This window comes from Rhea americana, unplaced genomic scaffold, assembly GCF_003343005.1.
Source record: "Rhea americana isolate MKP2758 unplaced genomic scaffold, rheAme1 scaffold_51, whole genome shotgun sequence".
NCBI lineage: Eukaryota > Metazoa > Chordata > Aves > Rheiformes > Rheidae > Rhea > Rhea americana.
In genome coordinates, this window is record NW_028186657.1 from 4,098,252 (window position 1) to 4,116,391 (window position 18,140).

Consider the following 18,140-nt stretch of genomic DNA (forward strand, 5'->3'; position numbering starts at 1 on the left):
ATAGTCTCCCCAAAAGTGAGCAGTTACTAGTGGCCTAGTCAAATGGCCTAATATGTTATTGACTGTCTTCCGAAATCTTCTGTCCTGGAGGGCTGCAGCAGTTGCCATCAATGCTCAATTTGTCTTTGCTTTAAAAAAAAAAGAAAAGGGGGGAAAAGTCTCCAAAAGGACATCTTGTCACTAGATCTTTGATTGTGAATGCTCCTTCCTTGGAGATTGCTGGGGATGAAGATCTTAAGTCAGCTCAAGTTGTGTCCAAATACTGCAGGTGTACTGTGGATGCACAGAGATGAGAGAGGGCCTCTCATTAACTCTCTCTGCTCTGATACTGGAGATAGTTAGGGCCCAGCTAGATCACCGTGGAAGATGAAGATTATTCTAGTTGCCTTCTCTTGAGTCTGTTACTATCTGTCACTTTCTGTCCAGAAACACTCTTAACTGTTTCTGTTTTGCACCCCAGGGGATCACATATCAGACAAAAAGTGCAACAGCRTCGTGGTTCAGTGTGTTATGGAAATTTGTTCTGTTTCTGTGTTCAGTGACATTAATACCACCTTGTCTTTTTTACGATCTTGGTGTATTTTCTTTTAAGAAAAGAAAAACAGTGTTTGCTCAGCCTGCCATKCAGCAGCTTAGGTAGCTCCAGCATCTCCTGTGGTGGGAAGATCGCCAGAGAGGGAAGGATAGGGAAGTGCAGAGCACATGCAGTCTCCTCTTCTCCAGACATAGCAGACAAATGAAACTGTCACATGTTGCATGGACTTGCAGTTGAGGTTTCAGTGAGGAAGGCTCTCTGATACTGCCCATCTTTGCTAACATTTTCTGAAAAAAAAATAAATCAAGACTGTGGTTAAAATATCCAGTAGCATCCAAGTAACTTACAAAACCAGGTCCCATATTCACTAGTTGTTTAAGTCCAAATTTGCAGTTACTAAACCAATTCTTTAAACATGAGTGAGAAATTAATCCAAATAAATGTAAAGCATCACATTAAAGGGGACAAATGTGAATTAAAGTGGCTTTACGGTGATTGAGTATACTACTGTTCCAAAGAGAATTAAGCTAAATGAAATTGAGATGAATTACTGGCAGTATCCATGCAAGAGTTTGATTCAGAATGTTTAATCTGCTTTAAATTCACACTGTTATTTCACTTGTTCTGTGTAGAGAGCTGTTAGATAACTGACTTTCTTTGAAATTAACGGACTATTTTAAAAAATCCATTAAAGAATCTGGTTTCTTGGAGAAAAAGGAGAGAAAGCTTTTGAAAGTAAGTAGGATTTACTTTGAAAAAAAGGTTCTAGAAGGCCCTGAAACATTTGATGTGCTTTTGAAAACTCTATCTCTTGACAGAAATAAAATGTGTTCTCACCATCCTGAAAAGAAAAAAAAGGCAACGGTAGCACTGCGTAGAGACAGCGAGGTTTGCCGAGAGCAGCATGCTCCATTGCTCCCCAAACCAGGAAGCATTCATCCCTCGTACATAAGTTTGTTGGAGCACTGATTGCTTTGTAGGTGAAACAGTGCGTTTTTGATGCAGTACAAAGTTCATGGAGGAAATAACCCTACTCTGGGGAGGCATTTTCTGGCACTGTCCTATATTGAAAGCAGTGTGTACATGGAAGGTGTCATYTTAGTCTAGTTAAAAAGATGCCGCAGTGACATGGGGCTGAATGAGATGGCAGCCTGTGGGTCCTGAGCTGGTGTTCACCCTTGGGAGAGCAACGTTATTAATATGTGCTCAGTAGCTGGTTTGACTTTAAAAGGTGTCTTCTGCAATAAACAATGCAAGCCTTTGATTCGTCCTTAGATTGAAATTCCTRTAGGGGAAAATGCACAGTCAGCTATTGCAGGCTATAGTGAGGCACCTCCATCTTAGATCACTCTTCCTAGACCAAATGGTTAAGATTAGTTATGCGATTTATCCATTTGCTCTTTTCAATATCATATTGACTCTCACTTTTTCTTTAGGAGACTTCAAAATAACGTGACAGCGACTGTCACTACCAAAAAGAGAGGAGACCACCTGCTCCTGTCACCACTGGGAGTCAGACCATCTGTATGTCTTCTTTCCCTTCCTCCTCTACTTAATAGACAAACTGATTTTCCTCCTTAAGATAGGCAATATGCCATAGTGCCAGCCATCTCTGTTTCTTTGCTTCTTTTTCTCCTGTTTCCCAAATGCCTTCAGTCATGTTAGTCTTCATGCCTTCATGCCTTCAGTCATGAGGACTGATAGGTCCCAAGTGATGGTACATGTCTTCTCAACAGACTTTCTGTCCCCTTCTATCTGATGAATGGTCTTCAGCTCATATAGCCTAATTCGTTTGTTAGTAGCTGACTGCTTTACAAGCTAGCCACATTTCTGAGGAACAGAYGAGTACCTGTCCTCTCTGGTCACCAGAAAGCTCTGTGTGGTCCTCTTTTCTGAGTGTCTGAAACATTTGTGAATGCAGTCCTTTAGATGAGGAAAAATACAGGTGTCAATGTGTGCATAGCTTTTCTCTTAAGCACTAAACCTATCAAAGAGCCAAAACACTGCAAGAACTGGTTTGGTGCTTGTTTGACACCAGTCTGGACTTTACTACTGATCTTTTTTTCAGCAAGCTTTCAGTGACTCCCTTTCATGCTACATGAAAGTGTATGTGTCACGTAGGAGGGGTGGATGTTGTGGCACATGTTTTCGGTTTGGGATCTGAACTATTCCTTAATARTGACCTATGAGCAGAAGTGGTTGAAAAACTTTGTAATATATTTTTGTGACCATTTTAAGGTTTTTACTCAAAGTAATTTCAGAGTCTTGAAAGTTTTTGACGGTTGTTTACTGGGTGTCAGATTGGTTAAGAACAGTAAAAAGGCAAGCAAACTCAAAYTATCTTCAATTTTTTTGATTGTGTAACGTTGCCATTCAGTAGCGTCCCAAAACAGTTTAGAGACATGGCCAGAGAGACTTAGTTGGGGCAAGCGTTGAAATATTTGTACTGTTCTTCATTGACTGTTTACAATGCTGGTTGGTGTTGTGACACAGCTTACTGTGATTGCCTGCATAAAGGTTGGATCCAAGATATCATTTTCTCACTGGRTTACTTTGTTTTAATAGTACCCAAGTACTTTAGTAAGAGGCTGTCTTGAGAGCCTTTCCTAGACCCCTACAGCAATCACCTACATTCCTCTTTTTGTCTTCTTCCAAAAGGCAAGCATATGCCAAGGGGGCTAACAGAACTATCCATCTACTACAAGCCCAGTGCTCTCATTGCTGTTGACACATCCACCAAGGCCAGAGATAAGGGCTAGACTAGCTGAGGAAGAGCGAGAAAGAAGGAAAATAATTYAGGGGAGAAAATAACTAGAAAGTGGGTCCAATATGGGAAAAAAAACATGAGGATGTTGTTTGCCTCACTGACATGACTTTGAAAGGTCACGAAAACTTGAGGGCCCCACCTGACCCAGCAGTGGTGCCACAGGGATCAGTTTGGGCACAGCACCATTAGGACGCTGGCTGATCCCTTCCTCAGCTCCTGTGTGCAGAGCTAGTGAAGGTAYGTCCTCCAGTGTCCTCTTGTGCAGCTAGAAGGCTGTTTCCTTCCAAATGGAGATCTCTATGATTACTCAGTAGACTCTGTAAGAATTAGCTGAAGAGCTCTGGTTTAGGGTATCTCTGTCCCCAGAGTTAAATGAAAAGAGATCCAATAGAACGAAATTCATTCCACGAGGAGCAAGCAGAGACCTGGAAATCATCCACAATTAGTGCAGGTAAAAAGATTACAGTAGATGGCTCGTCCAGTGCCAGGGGATGGCTGTTTTTCCTGCAATGTGCAAATGTAGTTAAGGGAGAATTAATCTCTTGGGCTTGAATGGGTAATTTTTGTCCAAAGTTAATTATGGTGCACTGAAGGTACCAAATGGCAGATGAAATGCACTTACCGTTTCATTTTATTAGTACAATTCTACCTTACCATGTACAGTACTGAACTATCCAACAGTCCAGGTGAGACTCATTGTAGCCAAAAGCAGTTTAAATACAAAGCTCAGCTATTATAACAATACTYGTTTTGTAAAGTAATGACTCTTATCAAATTAAAATTTCTTTCAACTGTTTCACAGGGCAGCAGAGACATTTTCAAAAAGTAAGAACCCAAATAATGTTTCTGTCTAAAACCCATTACATTAATAAAGATTAACAGAACAAAAATTAGAGGAAATGCAAAGAAAAAAAAGGTACTAAAGAGGAAGTAATTGGTGGGTAATGGAAGTAATTTATTAAAGGATATTTTACAATACTGAAACATAGTTTAGTTTACAGGAAACACGTGAGGATTCCTGCCAGGTGTCAGCAATGGGAAAGTGGTCTATACAGCCTTGTATCTAGCTAGTGTTATTTTCTGATTGGTTTACTAGAAAAGATGTGATTCTTTTCTGTGTTGCACCATTCAATTCCCCAAATTTTGTTAGTAGAGTACTATCAGCTTAAAAAAATGRGGCTTTTGCCTTGAAATGAGTTTTACTTTTCACATTGTAACAAATACTTGATAATTATTTTCATATGGCTCACACAAGGATAGGATTTATAGGATTATCTCCACTAAAGTCACCACAGATCTATTAGAATACAACTAAAACAAAAGAACAGGTTCCTGGTTTCTAAAGTTCAAGCTAATTTAAATGGACTTTGATGAGCTGCTTTTGAATTTCCCTTGTTATCTGACCATTCAAACTAAAATAGAGCATTTCAGCASAGATGTTAAATTCTGCAGCCCTAAGAGGGCTCTGCTTGCAGTGTCCAAGGGAGCAAGACCATCCTGCTGAGTGAAATGTTAACTGTTTACCCAGTGGTGTATCATAACAAGACTCCTGCAGATTTGCCAGCGAGTCTCTTTGCCTTTTTTGTGTAGGCTGGTGCAGAACAGAGCCACTCACYGGCAGAGCTAGACAACTTTTCATCGATGTGCCATAGCTGACCTCCCTGTTGGCTGAATACTCACTTCAGCGCTATGGGGCATGACCACTCACTTGTTTGGTGTCTTTCACCCTTTCCTGCAACAGCCACCACACAAAGAAACTAGCTAGGCACAAATCAGATCAGGCAGAGCTCCCTACTCACAGCTCTGACTAGTTTGGGATGGTTTCAGAAACTTTCTTGGCACCGTTATGAGGCTCTCAGGCATTCCGGAGGGCAGTTAACCCATTCCTGTACATGACAGAAGTCCTTATTACTCTCCATTTACTAGTCTAGGAGACTGCATCCAATCTGACAGTTTTCTTATGACATCTAGGACTCCCTGAAACACTCTCTGTCAGATGAGACTTTCTCAGGGGAGAATTCCCACTGATTTCACAGCAACAGCCACTTTGCTGTAGCATTTCCTCCTGTTGCCATCACTTAAAGGTTATACCTGTTCCTCTAGTATAGAAGGCAGGCAGGATTCCCCCTCCAAATCAAAGGGAGTCTTTCCGTGGGCTTTCTGTGGACAATATATTTGGAGTTCCTCATACGATGTGCTGGAGAGGAGGTTTTGGCTTACAAAGGCAGTGTCTTGCTGGGGCTTTCCATCTGTTAAAGTATTTCTGTTGCAAAGGGGGATTGCTGCTCCTTCTCCCTGTCATAGCGAATCTTCCTTTAATGGCTTTCACTTCCTTCACAACTCATACCCGGAAGGGAGGATTTAGCTTTTAGTTTCCTTTCTCTCTCCRTTTTTATCAGTGGAAGCCTCGATACGGATCAGATCATTGGATCATCCACACCTGGCAAATGGCAGAGGCGTTGACAGAGCTTTGCTGATTTATCCTACCTATATAAATCATGGCACTGCCCTGTTCACGGGGCTGCTAATGGGATCTGTGCACAGGCAGGCAGATCCTCTTTAAGGAGRGCTAATGGACAGTGAAAGCAGGCTTGGCAGGAGCAGGAGCTTGGCATAGAAGTGTATTGAGYGCAGTATATTGCTGATGTAAAAAATTAGATAGGCTCAAGTTAGAAAGAAAGAAGGTCAAAACAGGTAGTTGAGCAGCTATCAGTCTGGTTGTGGCTTTCTTCGAATGWGTGTGTGTATCCTGCACAGCAGAAGTATGTGGGTGCATGGTCATGGGTGCRAGAACAGGCACGTCCCATCAGAACTACATGCCCCCCCTGGAGAAGTGAAAGAGAGAGGCAGTAGGCAAGGGGGAAATTTCTAAATACCTAAATTGCTATCAAGTGGTATAGCATATAGGATAGGGAGCAGTGGAAGTCTCTCTCTTGTTTGGGAGTTGGTGGGAGGATACACAAGACTTTTCTCCTTTTGCATATAGTTAAACAGCATAACCACAACAAATGTATGCTTACTGCAGCATTTCTCTAGAGAGGGAACAGYTTAACTTTTCCTGGGCCCCAAATCAAATACAACAACCTGTTTCATTACTCTCTCTCTATTTATTCRGCAGTGCCTTCCTAGCATGCAAACAAAGCCTGTTTGGCTTCTGGAGAGATATTATTCATCAACCCTGACTGTTACCGCAGATAATAGTCTGAGTATCTGTCTTGTACTCAAGATCTGTTCCTCGCCTAGGTGTGTTGTGCCCATGATAGTCATTAGCTTTCAACAGCCAAATATCRCTTGCTCCATAGTCAGAGCATTCATCTGACTATCTAATGTAGCTCACAGAGATGTACGAGCCACAGATCCTTTGGGACTTGAGGAAGCCTTATCTGTGTGACCAATCCGTACAGGCAGATATGCACATACATTCATTTGAGTACYACAAAAATGTAGACTCTTTTTTTTTTCCTTTTCACTTTCTGTGTGGCACACCACTAACCTTGAGTAGCAAATGGATGTTAATAAATTCAGGGTCTTAAAAATGTGAGTTATAGCCATTTCACACTTCATGGCAGACTCATACTGGTGAAAAGGCTTAATACTTAATTACAATGCTTGTCCTTCGCTGAAGTGCAGATGACATTCCTTAGATTTTTGCAATGACATCTGTGGAAATAAGTTGAGAAACTAATTAGTTATTCATATAACACCGGATATTGACCATGCACTGATTAAAAGATGTGGTGACACCCATTCTAACATGATATATATGTCTATTAGTTCAGTATGCTCCCTGAGGTGGTGTTTTTTGGAAGGTCTTACAGAAAATGATAAAAATAGCCTCTAGCCTCTAGAATGCAGATGTTTATAGAAAGYATTGCCTTTCATTTACATTTTACTAATGATTAAGCAGGGCTACTATGTTCAGGAGTAGAATATTTTATTGCTTATGCACTAGGGGGAATATCTGGTCTGCAGTCTCTCAGGAGCATTTCTGTGGTGTTGACTGTAATGGGATCTGCAGGTTATTGACTACCTGCAACCATAAATGTCCTAAAAGCAATCATTAGGCAACTACCTGGAGAGAAGGGCAGCAAACCAGCATGCTTGTTTCAGTGCCAGGTGAGCAACATGTTCCTCTTGCTGCACAGCCGTGCTAGTGATGTACTTACATAGGGTAATTTTGAGTTGATGCACTGTAAATCAGTTTGTGTGTTAGTGTGGGATGTGACATTTGTAATCATCTGTAAGAGCTTCAGTAACGATTGTTTTGTCATAACATTTGTACTTAAATAGAGTTATTTGTACCAAAGATACCAAATGTGAAATATAAAAGTAAACAAAAAGGAGGCAAGGAAAACACCTTACCCKCATATCACTGTATACCCAATTCTGTTTTCAATTCCTGAGCAAATTCTGTGATATTTAGGATGTGATCATGTTCAAAATGACTGAATAGCTTGGAAGAGGAGTTTCCTTTGAACATAGTCCTTATCTTAAAGAAATGAGAGGAATGTAATCCCCTGAGCACTGTATTTGCTTTTGGTGGAAAAACGTGTGATTTTCTCTAAAGTCTCTAAACAGGATTTTTATCAATAGGAATTGTCTAGAAATTGGCTGTGCTATTTTGTAGGAGTTGAGCCTTAGATCCCTGGAAATCTACTTACCCTACTGTGGCAACACAGGGTGATTGAGTGGGTTAAGCAGTAAGACTTGCCATGCACCACCAYGTGGGGCCTGGCCAGCACAGCGGACGTGCCGTGTGTCCTATGTATCCTCTCAGCTGCTGTTTACCAAGCCCCAGAGATGACACAGGAAGGGAATATGGCCAGAGCATAGTCCTCTCCAGCCATATATCCCATGCTTCTAAAAACTGGAGTGAACAGGAAAACAGGCGAAATAAATCTTTGCCTTACTTAGCACTCGGCACTGCTTTTAAAGAAGTAAATATATCCCAATTGAAACTTTGCRTCCCAGCCTTGGAGCACCTTCTCTGACAAAATTCTTACTGCCCGCAGCCATGCAAAGCATGGCCCAGCAACCTCACCTGGACTTCTGCCTGCTGAAGGGCAGCAGTTATGAGTTACCTTCCTTAAAATTGACTATTTAACACTGAACTTCCCATTAACTTGGCACAAAATAGAGAAGGACATTGTAGACACTTTCTYACCAAGTTAGGAGTTCTTTGGGGTTTCGTTTTCTACCACTTGCCACATGCGCCTGAGGGTTAGACTGTAGCAAAGCAATCATAGTTAATATTTAGGTTGAGTGAGGTACATTGAGCTGTACAAGTCTGCTGTGATTAAAAAGGATGCTTTTACAGACACCCTAATTGTACTTCAGACTAGTCAGGAATCAATAGCTGTTGTATAACAGTCAGCAATCAATAGCTGTTGTATAACCATATTAAAGCTAGAAGAAAAATGTATAACTATAATGCGATTCTTTCTTTTGAAAGCAGTATCTTGTATACTTACCAAGAAGAATCATAAATATTCACTGTGCCTATAGATTTTTTATTCTGAATTTATATGTCATGGAGTTGTTTTCTCTAGGCCAAACAGGAGTAGCTRTGTCGTTTTTCATGAATTGATTTTATCTTTTTTAACATGTAATTGCTGCTGCTACTCTACTTCTCTGATATATTTTGTAGCATGGGTTCATTACATTGGCTATTGTGGCGCCTCTGGCTGTTCTGACTAATATTAATTTCCTGGCATATAGCATTGGTCAGAGACATTTGTGRTCATACAAAAGGAATGTCACTCTGTACTTTCAAATAGTTTTTGGACTTTGGTCTGCCTCTCAGCTCATAGGCCACACATGTCTAAAGAGAATCCAGTTCTAAATATGACTCAGCTTTAAAATCYGTGTCCCTCAAGTGGTGGGACATTACGTAGAGCAAGAAGTGGGCTTATTTATCTCTTGGCAGTGTACCATGCAAGTCCGGTGTCAAAAGCAGCTGCCATATCTTCATTACACTTCAAGTGAGGCTCATTAAATGGGAAGCTATCATTTTGCTCTATAGTTAAATTATAGCAATTCCCACAGGCTGGAATTGGAAATACATAGACAGATTCAGCTCTGAAAACCAAATCCTTTAGTTTTCCTTACACACACCTGCTTTACRAATGCTGTGTGGATGGCACCAAACTACAAGTGCTAGAGCTGACCATGCTTAAATCCTGCAAGCATTCAGACTGGAAACCAAGCCCGGAAGCCATCAGTCCATCCTGAGGAAGACCTTAGGCATCCAATTCAATTAGCAAATGGCAGKTTTAAAGCTAACAAGGGAAGCAAATGCATACTTAAGTTGCAGACTTGTTATCACAGGATGTTCTGCAGACCAAATAGGTTATAAAAGGAATTAGATTAATGGAGAGCAAATTTATCAGTGGTTATCAACCACTGGTCTGGCTAGTGGCTGAAGAAACCCCTGAAGCTCTGGGAGGGTGAATGAAGGCAAGACCTGCTCTGTTCTCACCAGCTTCTCGTACTTCTTCCTGAGGCATCTGTAACTRCCTGCTTCTGTCAGAGACAGCATGCAGACTTAGACCTTTCAACTAACTTGTGACATTAATAAACCTCAGRTACAAGGTTTGTCTAGATCTCCTTTGGAAGACCATTAGGATTTCTTTCATCTAGAGAGCTTYGGTGAGAGCTGGACCATGCCACTGAGTACCACCATGAGCAAAGTGTGGCTCACCAGATGTCTCACCTGGAGTCTTTGGGATCCTCATACAACTCTTAAGTTCCTCCTCTGGTCTCTCTTTCATCTAGAAGGATAATAAAGTATTGCTAGTGCATGAGCACGAACATGCTGCTGCGTGTTCTCTAGGTTCAGCAGTGAGTGACTTGGCATCACTGGCCTGGAGATAGCTGTTGCCTGACCGTGCCCCTCCTCCACACTCATCTCCCATGGAGCGAGGCATGGGAAATGCAGCAGCTCCTGGTGCCTGCAATGCCAGCCAGCTCCAGCTGTGTAGACGCTGCCGGGTGCTTCCTCTTTCTTATCTCAGTCTTAGAGATGGAAAGCACTATATGAAAGGTGGACCATGGCTAATTTGAAAGGCRGACCATGGCTAATTTGAAAGGCAAAGTTGCAGCTACCATTTCTTCTGTTACCCAAGGTGGCTGTTATAAGTACACACCCCAATGCGTGTATGCTGCTTTGCTGGCAAGTAAAATAACAGTCTTTCACTTCAGCTGCACGAGGACAACTTCCTTGGACAGAAGAAGCCAAATGACTGTTTTAAGTATGTATTTCATGGTGTCTTGTGGCTATAGGGCCATGCAGGAGATCGGGAAGCAGAAATTTGATTACAAACCGGTAACAGGCAGAAAGCAGGCAACTGGCTCCAAGGAAGCCTGAGAAACACCCTCAGAAATGCAGCCTGAAGTCTCTAGAGTGAGGCAGCAAATTTGCCAGCATGTGGGCAGTAGCTGCAGGAGCTTCCCTCGCTAGGTTGAGATACCATGGGGCACGAGTGAACCAAGGTCAGGCTCATGAGACTTGGCAGCCAGCTCACCAGCTGAAACCTGCAGCCCACCTCGCTGTCTCTCATGTTGAGCTGACCTCAGTCCACGAGTTCTCTCTTGCCTTTCACAATATAACAAGAAAAATGTGTTCTCCCCCTCTTTCTCTGGTTTAGTGTCATTAAGGACGGTTGTGGGAAGGCTGGCTGAGGAGATGCTATAAAGTGGCACTGGGGAATCAAACAAAAAAGTAAACAAAAAAAAAAGAAAACAGACTTAGGTCATCTAGAATCATAAAAGAGCTTGTAAAGCAGAGGGGAAATGGCCTCCTGGTGGGTTGTAGCACAGCTGAGAAGGCTGGTAATGAGCGTGTATGCTGCTGAAAGGAGATGTTCCCTGCCAGTGAACTCAATGAAAATCTGCTTATATTTCATATAATAAGGGCAGAAAGCAAGACACAGAGTTTATACTGCTAGTGCCAAACTATGTGGCAATGATAAAAATATGTCACGTCTTGCCCAGTTCCTGAAGTATTAAAATTTTATAAGACAGAGCAAGAAGTAACATAGTATGTCAATTTTTTTTTTTTTGGTAAGGATTTGGCATCTTAACTTTAATGAAGTAGTAATAAATATAAATGGATATTAATGGAAGATTATTAGAACTGTTCATTTTGATAGAAAATATACCTTATCTTCCCACGCAATGTCAGAGGTTAAAGATTATTACTGCTTCTTAAGGCTTCTGAAATTAAATTCCCTCTCTTATGACCCACAAGGTATGATTGAAAAAGTGTGCCTGTGAAATGGTGTGGAATAAATTCACATTGCAATGAAAGTCTCTTAAGGAAAAAAGGATGTCTTACATGGATTAGCTGATACCTGTCTGTAAAGATGGTGACTTTTTTATAAATATGAAGAATTTCATTTTGGATCCCTAAGTACTGCCAGGAGGATCACCTGGAAAGCACAGAGAAACTTCTGAGCAGGACCTGAGATTTTAGCCATCTGTAAAGATTCCTGGTTAAAAACTACTTGAATTTAACAGACCATAAGCTTTTATGTGGTTTACACACTTCTAATTGATTAAAAATGACATTTCTGACAGCTCCTTTTAGGGTATAAAATGAAGTCCTGCATAATTGCTGTTCATTTCTATCTAAAGCTTCCAAATCACTCTGTGTTGTATTATCARCTCTTGTTCCTGTGAGGCAGAAGGAACTGTGCTGGGAACACGATGGGAAAAGTGAATCTCAGCAGTGCATGGCGGGCAAGTTCAGGCAATATGTACCTAATCCTAGACAAATCTGAAGCTTTAGGTTTACATCATTCTGCAGGTACTGATTTAATTCACGGATACTTTTTGAAGTATGGAAATTTTAGTAATATGGAATTAACTGTGGTTTTGGTGCTAGTATTAATAGGCTAAATCCTGCAGCAGTATTTTGCCTTTGTTCAAAAAAAGTTTCCATTTGAAGTTGTGTCATAAAGATGCACTTGCATAGCACTTTATGTCTCYTGATCACTTCTTCGTAATTCACTTCAAGTTAATGAGGCCTTTTGCAAACACATGTTATGCATTTCTGGGAGAGCTGCACGTGTGGAAAAAACACAGGTCCTGAGTTCAGAGCTTTAACTCGTAGCTGTCTTAGGGTGGAACTTGGCCCATGAGAGTGTTACRTACTTCCATAAATGCTCAGCTTTTGCTATATAGATTCAAGTTGATTGTATCTAGAGTCATTCCTCATTCACATAGGCTCTGTTCCTGCATTTACCTGGCACTCTCAGTATCAGTTCATTCCCAGGGTTTTGCAAAAAATATCTTGCTGAAAACACCAAAGGCAGTAYAACTAAAGAGAGGGGACAAGGGAACACTGAATCTCTGCTACTCCTTACCTCCTCTTTCATGCTTAACGTGTCACAAATTTTCTAAAATGCCTACTAAATATGTTGATTTTATGGGTTCTCAGCTCAGCAGTGGGATATCCTTTAATCTACCTATCCATCGGCATTGTTCTGAAYAGTGAGAGAGGACCAAGCAGTGACATTGCCAGAACATTTTGCAGAGCTCTAAGATGCASAGTATTCTAGCAACATCACACTAGGAGTCTAAATCTATGAATCTRGAGGTTAGTTACAGATAGAAAGAATAAATCAAGTAATAAAGGCTGCCTATAAAAAAAGATGCAGCCTCTGAAATGAAGATACTTTAGAGTTCATCTTAAACCTCTGACACATACTCAGTCACTCTGCCTGCCATCACAGTCTGAAATATATTTCAAGGTGCTTGCATATTTTATGCTGTGACCTCTAATAAATAGATACACTTATTCAGTGATGTTACATTATACCGTGTGAATTGATGTGGCATGAAAGAGTAAACTGTGTCAATGCAATGGAAGTTTTGCAGGSAAAGGTGCTCAAATACACATTAAAACTGTTTCTCTGACTCATGCAGTATGTCAAAATGTCGATGCCATACCAAGGGGAGTGTTGTTTTCATAATCACCTTTTTGAGAAAGCTTTCCTGTAGCTGAATGTCAGTTCCTTGCTTCTGAGTGAATCAAAGAGCATAGCGTTTCCATCGTGTTTGGCTCTCCTTGGCCGATCTATTACAGGTTACAGCACTGGTTAACCTGCCAGTGGGACTAAAAGGTTCCACAACAAATGAAAAGCTTTTTGTTTGGCATTTTCTAAAAAAGTATTTGGTATAAACAGAAGAAACATGATTCGTTCTGCTATCTTCAACTTAGAATGATGGATAACAAAATTAATCTTCAAGAGCTGGCTTGAAATTTCGAGAGAGACAACAAATACTTAGTATAATGGTTCTTTCACTCTCCCAATGGAATTCATAGCTCTTTTGAAAGACTGATTACAAGAGTTTTGTAGGACCAATACTTAAAACTAACAATTCCTTAATTTTTCATAGCTGTCAGGAATTAGCAATGGCATTTTTTTATGAAGATTTATGAAGATATCCAGGCCACTTTTGCACAGATTCCTTCTTTTCAGAAGYAAGTATTCTGGGTGGCTGCTAGTGTACATGTTATCCATCAAAACCCATCAGCCACTCTCCATATGTTTTGCTGCAGTCAGAAAAATGCAAAATTCTTCTCAGGAGTGTCACTTGCTAGAGTGCAAGTACAGCAGGCAGGAATCTCTGGTGGATTTTAGTCAGAATTTCCAAAAGCAAGTTGMGACTTTTGAGCACCTACTTTGGGAGATTCTTTTTTAAAAAAAGGCTTGGGTTTGGAGAGGTAGATGGTTCATAGCATACAAATATTAGAGGTTATAAACTATTCATTTAAAAAAGAGAATGTTGGACAATTCTGGCATTTCCTACTTTGTTTTTTTTTAAAAAAAAGTGACCAAACATGGGGCAAAAAAGCTGATATTTTAAATGCTTGTGGGCACTATAAGAATGTGCAGACTTTGCAAATCTGACTAAATCCCTTGAAAAATTATGGGATCTTCTTTCAGGCTAGAAAAGAAAGGCTAGAAAAACAGAGAAGAGACCAGCACAATCTGTTACTGCATGTAAATGATGCATTATATCCCTGTGACATGCCACTGAACTTCATAAGAGTAATCTTGAAGTCAAAATATGTCAGAATTACCATTTTTTTTCCAAAACTATTTGTATCTATAAAAGTCCTGAGAAGGGGTAATAATAGAGAAATGATGCATTATGCTTCTTGTTTTATCAGCTTGTCTGTTTTCTTTTAGCATTGGTTAAATGTTATGGAAATACTAATGTCTGAAGAGTTTAATATATGAGAGTTGGAGACTTTGGGTAGTGTGAGAGGGGATATACAAGGTGTGCACACAGGTAGCTTCAGCATTACTGCTTATCTGAATGATTGCTGCTTTATCCTAGATGTTAGAACAACTCCAGGGGCAAAACATATTTCCAGTTGCAAGTCTTAATACGATCATGAATACGGTGAGGCTGTAATATTTTTCAAGGTTATAACTTTGGGTGATCTATGGGTTATGCAAGGTTTGACCGTGTGTAAATTCCATTCTTCTGTGATATATAGGCCCTGAAAGCCATGGAGCGCGGAGCAGCAGTGTGGCATGGGTCAGCAAAGCGAGCACGTCACTCCATGCTATTAAGCCAGTCACTCAGAAATACRCTGGCAGCTTTGCCATTAGCATGGCTCAACTTTTCCTGCTGTSCACTCTGCTAATATAAATATTTTGAGCTGCTTTTGTATGTGCTYGGGCTACGAGCATGTCTGTAAATTTTTCTGAAGCTCTGCCATTTTTTTATATTGAAATAGGTGAATTTAGAGCTGTTGAAATTCTCTTTTAATACGCTCAGTATAAAGCATGGTGAGAACAAGAGCTGGATATCACAGTCATAAGAGAAGCTGCATTTCTGTCCTTAAGTGCATCCACAGATGCACCAGGTCTTGACCCTTTTGAGTTGGGATGCCAAAATCTCCCATTGCCATACCAAACCCTCTGACAGCACTTGGCACACTATGCGGAGCACTACAGAAATACCTGAGCTGGCTTTAGCATGGGAAGAAGGATAGCACAAATACAAGGAAGCTTTGCACAGGATAGTTTAGCTTCCCACACTGCCTTATTCTGTGTAGAAATGTTCTCTGTGCATTAATCATGCCCACTCTGTGGGCCTAACTGACCTCAAGAAGTTCTGTTCCTATTTCTGGACAATAAGTGTGCATATCACAAAAAATCACCAGTGCTAGTAGCTTTGGCATTTCCAGCAGCAGAGAAAACTAGTAAATTTTCCTCRTAAGTTCTCACACAGTTGTTTGCTGATCCAATTGCCTAGTGTAGCCTGGTTCTCTCTCTTAGTGGAAAGCAAATACCAAAAATCTTTCTCACAGTGCCCAGCAATGTTTAGGCTTGCCTGCGGTGACATTAGTGTCCCCAGAGCTACTGAACTTAATGATTTTCAGGTTACTGCTTGCCTACTTGAAGCAGTCCTAGTCCATCCTCCAGTGTGTTCTTCCTGTCAGTCACTATGGGAGCAGCAAGCAAAGCTCATATTTATGGCACTCTAAACATCCAAGGTCACAGAGCACAGGTCTAGTGGGAACAATTAAAACAGACCTGTCCAGTTATACCTCTTTAAGCTCTCCCTAGGTTGTACCTCTAACTACAGCAGTAAAGTTAAAGCAGCATGACTGTCAGAATGTGAGTGYTTTATAAAAGGTATCCTTTATAGAAGATAACGATACTGAGTGTACTGTCATCTACAGAAATATGTTAGGAATGTAGTAGCATACTGGGAGAATCCGTAAGTCCTGATTCAGGGTTGGATTCTGCACTTACCAGTGCCATGTGGTGCTGAGCCTCATCAGGCAAGAACACATCCCTACGTTTCCATCTGCCTCTGGTATGGTACCAGCTTTATGCAGGCTTCAGTAAGGCAGGTGGCACTTCAGCCATCACAAAGTCTGCTGGGATGAAGTCGCTTGAACTCTTCTGAAGTGGAAGAATAAGTTTATACTGGCTTGAGGGTTTGTGTGGGTTCAGTGTTTTTGACCTAGGTACTCAGCAATTTTTACCATCTCTAGAAACCATGATTCCAAATAGTCTCACCTGTACAAAAAGCTCTATAAACCAGACCCATGGTGGCATCTGCCAAGGTGGTCCTGGTAGAATGGTGACTCTCATACTTTTATCACCTGTGAACTAAATACTGCAAATGCGCTTTTTTAGGGTAACAGCAGATGGTCTGTTTATAGCTGGTGACTTACTTTAAAGATTGTGCACAAGAAAAAAGAGGACTGTGGGAATGATTGGGGTAAGAAGCAGGGCGGGGGGAAGAGCAGTGACCATAGGGACAGAAAGTAATTCTTTGGCAATTTCCAATTTTTCTAAGAGCCAGCTGTCTCCCTCTCCCCTCCTGTTTAAGCCGCACTCAAGTTCTGTGTGATACAACTTGTGTTCTGTTCACATTGTCAATGTTTTATTGAGTCTGGGGATGAAATAGCTTCCTTCCCTTGTGCATTCGTATGGTATCTTACATAAGAATGAAAATCATTTAGGCCAGAAGATTGGGCAGCAGATACTACATCAAAATAAGATATTGTTACCTCTTTCACATGGAATAGGCACAGAAAGATGCAGCACCAGAATTTTAAAGATAGAGTAGCAGATGCATAAACATCTCCACAGTGTTTCCTAATGGTCCAGTTACTTCAAATATTTTAACTTCCAGGTCACAGCTAATTAAGTTTGGCTGAGCAGAGCATGTTTGGCCAAAGTTTTCTTATGTAGGATTAGTTCCTAGGTGCTGCAGATGAAACCAGGGTTCGTACTGTGCTTAATGCTGTGTAGACACTGAGAGAAAGTCCTTGCTACTGACGTGTCCTGAACATACAAAAAAAAAGGAGATCCAGGCACAAAAGGTGAAACGACTTTTCTGGTGGTGTGTAGCAGTGCAGGCGCACAACACAGGTTAACTCCCAGGACATTGCCTCTCCACCACTTCTAATTACCGTCCTAAACTGCTTTGTRAAAAAGCAAATCTTCACTGCCACAGTAAACTGGGGCCCTGGAATGTTGCATAGACACAAAAATGTGTTTCAAACAGCAGACCGAAAAACATCAGAGAAAGTTTCATTTTTGAAGCCATCTTAGCATAGGAGGCAATTAAAGCCAGGTTTTGACTAATGCATCTTGTCAGACTGTCTGATACTGTGCCAGCCATCTGTCCAGCTGGTGTTGAGGTGCCGTCATCTGCTTACACTAATAAAGATCAAATTGGGWAGGACCTTACTGAGTTGCAGCTGCCTTGAATCAGCCTGGCTGCAAAGCTGTCTGCTATGCGCCCTCCTGTCACCTCTCTTGACAKGGGACGGTGCTGTACATCTCTCTCTCTAAACAAGAGAAAGCCGCAAAACTGCAAATGGTTTTGAGCTGAGAGACAAACAGACAGACAGCAGACAGTGCTTCATGAACAGAAAGCCTCTTGGCTAGGAAACGGAGCAGAGAGAGTAATGAATTTTTCTGTTAAAGGCTAAAAGAGAAGGGAGGAAGGAGTTCCATCATGCAGTTCAAGTGCCAAAGTGGGACCTGTGATTTCGTATAGGGTTGATGAACCTGCAGAGTACCTGTATGTTGGGACAGGCTTAGTTGTCAAAGTGCTCTGACTCTCCTGCTAAGGCCCCAATAATACATAAGAAAATGAGGCTCCTAATTCATATATGCGATATTGGATGGTTAAGGCTAGAGCAAAAAYAATGGACTTACTTCCTTGCTTCTTGCTTCTCTTGGCTTTCAGAAGGAACTGTGAAAATCCAGGCTGCACCAATTGGTCTAATGCATATACCAGCTCTTTGTGCAAGCCTTGCTTCTCGTATCCTTAGACTACCACCACTTCTGG

General features: G+C 41.1%; 1 protein-coding gene across 11 annotated transcripts in view; it reads left to right on the plus strand.

The window, feature by feature from the left end:
- SGCD (sarcoglycan delta) overlaps positions 1–18,140 on the plus strand; it is a 359,722-nt gene that overhangs the window by 313,324 nt on the left and 28,258 nt on the right. The window lies entirely within an intron of this gene.